This window comes from Plutella xylostella, chromosome 9, assembly GCF_932276165.1.
Source record: "Plutella xylostella chromosome 9, ilPluXylo3.1, whole genome shotgun sequence".
Lineage (NCBI taxonomy): Eukaryota > Metazoa > Arthropoda > Insecta > Lepidoptera > Plutellidae > Plutella > Plutella xylostella.
In genome coordinates, this window is record NC_063989.1 from 4,465,676 (window position 1) to 4,469,446 (window position 3,771).

Genomic DNA, 3,771 nt, shown 5'->3' on the forward strand with positions numbered 1-3,771 from the left:
AATTTTAAACAATGTTCTGTAAAATCAGCTTTATAATAGGGAATATGCAAGTGGTTCAAATAAAGGTCAAATATTATTTATAATAAACTTTGTTGTTTCATAACTAAGAATCCATCATTATTTTTGATTATAATTTATTTTTGAGCAAGTAAATGAAGTTGAAAAGTACAAAAAAACTTCGGTAAATTCTAACTTCCGAGAAACGTCACCCATTTTCTTAGGGCGGATGTGACGTCATAATTCTTTATATATCAATCTCAGAATAATAACTTCTTTGCGTTTGCGTATAGTTAAATAAATGTCAAGTGTAAACAAAGAAATGTTAGTGTCACCGAGTATTTGTGATGCTCGTTGTGATCAGATACGATGGATCACATAAAAATTCTTCCAATACGAGTAGATCCTAGCCTCCTATAACCTCTCCACTTCTTGTTTGATATGCTTGTTTGTTTGCAAAGTTTAGGACTTTTTATATTTTTTGTTGGTAGTGTATGGGCTGCCACTAGTTGTTCTATTGTAATGAGGCGTAAACAGCCATTCGCTAGTCAACGAGCCACTCAAATATGCTCCATATTGCAACACAATAAAATTAAATTTGTATTGTAAGTATTATGACATGAACATGACACAAGTTGCTCTTTCTACTTTTACGTTATAATGGCAGTCGTTAGTATATTTCAAAAGTTGTTATTTTTTTCTAAATTAAGTTATGGAAGAATTCTCGTAATCAGAAGAACTGGACACATTAAATTTATTACGCAGTATGAACGAGTAAACTGTGACCAGCTGCGGAAAAGGACAGCAAAGACTATTGAAAAGTCGAGAGCCGTGTGCCCAAATATTAGGGAATATGCATATATTTTTATACTCTTATTCAATAGTTTAGATAAGGGGGTTTAGACCTTTGAGATATGCACAATGGTTCCATTCAAGAGAGCCAGGTGCAGGTTCTTACACCCCCACAGATAGTAGAATAGAATGACCCACTAACCCTAGTCTCTCTTACTGAGAACCAAAGTAACAGTAAGTACTTACATACATACAAATATTACTTTATATTCATATTGCCATAATAGCGTAATATTGTGTACCAAGGTCCTCTGGTTTGCGCGCTCCCATTTCAAAAGAGCTACTAGCAGCTATTTACGAGCTCCCATTACAAAACAGCCACTGGTCACACTTTATTACCATTACAAAACAGCCACTGATCACACTTTATACACTTCCTTTTTCGTTTGTTACCATGACAACATTGGTTTGTTGAAAATACAAAAGTACTCTGTGATTACTTGATTAGGTAAAAAATCTATGCCGACTGACTGGACTCATTATTCTGAGCCGTGAAATTAAACGATTATGACGTCACGACAGCCCGCCATCCTGACGGGAATTTCAAAGTGGTCGTGATGGTTGTAATTTTTTACCTTTCTTTAAAATACCTTAAATTACTTATTTAGGCGTTGATTTTTTTTTTACTATAATAACGTGATGTAAAACTATCCAATAAAAGTATAAAAAAAAATTACGCATATTCCCTATTAGCTATATACGTTTGTACTTTGGAGGACTTTTGGTTCGGGTGGTGAGCTTAGAATTTCTCCACACCCTTGTGTATAGCTTCCCAAATGCCATTAAGGAAAAGTTATATGTGGTTCAGCCTGGGTATCAGAAGTGGTCAACCACTTGCAGCAGGCAAACATAAATAATGTAGTACCTAGTTATTTAAGTTCAACGAGAAGAAAAAGGGAGCCTAAATTCTGCCCTAGAAAATACCAGAGCGTGACTTTGTTTAATCTCATAGTCTAGGACTGTCATTGTTCAGAGATTTTAGAGACGCTATTAAAAGTACCTAGGTATTTTAAATACCCCAGCACGGCTAGTATGGCCATAATAAGACAACATGTGAAGTGACTGATTAAATTGAGTCACTTTTTGATATCAGTCTTAAATGTTAGCATAGGGTGTACATGGGACTCATTTTAGTTGTGTGATTGGATATAAGCCACAGTGACACTGAAACTTTTCTGCTCTGTGGAAATATGTATTTCATTCGTTCTTTTTTTTGAAAATCCCTCATTTGTGGCTCTTGTTTGTATTGTCTATGGTTTTTTGACAATTTAAATGTCACCAAAAACGTCAAATTTGAAGAAAATTTTCGCTGTTTGGTGCGTTCGAGTGAAATATTTTGATAATATTACCATTGCATTTTTGCATTGCGCTACCCCATGGACTCATTAACTACTTTCTTGAGTTTCTTGGACGTCGTCACATGAAATAATATACGACCGAGCTTGCTCCCGACCAAGCACGATCAGATTCCTTGGGAGTTTTTCGGCAGACGATTTCTATGCACCGGCTCCATGAGACGAAGAACAAAACAGCATGCCACCTGACTGATGACCCACCCACTGTTTACCCGGCCCCAGGAGCTAGAAGGCCTTGAGACAAAAGCTCGGGCAGGATTCTGATGGGCGCAACAGAATATCATCTACGATGCTTGTCCCACGGCCTGACTGAATAATATTTGTATAATCAATGGAAGGAAAAAACAGTAGGTAAGTGCCAGTACCAGTCACATGTTATTATAATTGGGCACATGCACACAAAACAACTCAAAAAACTTTTTTCACTTGGCAGTACTTGGTCAACTAGGCCATTCATTGGAAGGAAACCCGTACCCCAGCAGTGAGGACGTGATGGGCTATGATGATGAAGATGACAATAGGAGTCATAATCTTAGTTCATAAGTATAACTAAAATCTAATGAAACATTTTTGTTTGTTACAGAACATTGAAATTGGCTCGTAGGCAAGACGGAAGATGGTCAAAACCGGTCAGAAAATGATGGCCTAGACACGGTTGGAGAGCTCTTGTTGGCAGAAACCACCTGAAGATGGTCAGATGACATCAGCAACCTTGTGGTGATACAATGAACCGGAGCGGCACCGAACTGAAAAAGTTGAAAAACTTGGCATACATACTATGAGACCTATTTGATGACTGATATAAGCCAAGTTCAGAGTGATTATTGTGATAGTTGATAACTAAGAATACCTAATATGCTTTTATGGTGTGTGAAATAGTATACTTTTAATAATTTATTAATTAAAAGTTTAATAAATGTTTTACTTACCTAAAGAAAATATTATATTTTTATAACCATTTAATTTAGTTGTACATGCTAGCATATCCACTTATTTTTTATAGTTAGTGTGTTGTTGATAAATAATAAAGCCTGACTAGGGTTTGTCGCTGTGGAGAAAGGATTAGCATCAGTCGTTGACTGCCCGGTGTGCCGGACTTATTAAATGTACAGTTTATATTATGATTTACATTTCTTGAACTCCACATTTAACATTCAAACTATTCAATTAGCCACTTCATTTTAGTTAGTGTGTTGTTGATAAATAATAAAGCCTAACTAGGGTTTGTCGCTGTGGTGAAAGGACAACCAGTGATCATAGCATCAGTCGCTGACTGCCCGGTGTGCCGGACCTATTCAATGTAACTATATGATTTACATTTCGTGAACTATTCAATTAGCCACTTCATTACCTACATACTTTGGCGTGAATAGGCAAACTTAAAGTATATGGGAGACAACTGAAAATCAGTGGTTTGTTCCTAAGGGCAAACATATGCACTGAGTTGCTTCCAAACAAACTAATGTCTATCTATCTAACTTCTTAGCACATGTGAGCGACAGGTTTTGAATCCACATTTCTTCCGTGAGGGGCGGTTAATTATACATTAAGTATATAAGTAATATAC

At 36.4% G+C, this 3,771-nt stretch overlaps 1 long non-coding RNA gene across 1 annotated transcript; it reads left to right on the forward strand.

Moving 5' to 3' along the window:
* Positions 1 to 1,863: 1,863 nt before the first annotated feature.
* LOC125488999 lies at positions 1,864 to 3,134 on the forward strand. Its single transcript, XR_007266654.1, has 2 exons — positions 1,864 to 2,555; positions 2,788 to 3,134. It is a non-coding gene; the product is annotated as an uncharacterized LOC125488999 (long non-coding RNA).
* Positions 3,135 to 3,771: the final 637 nt, after the last annotated feature.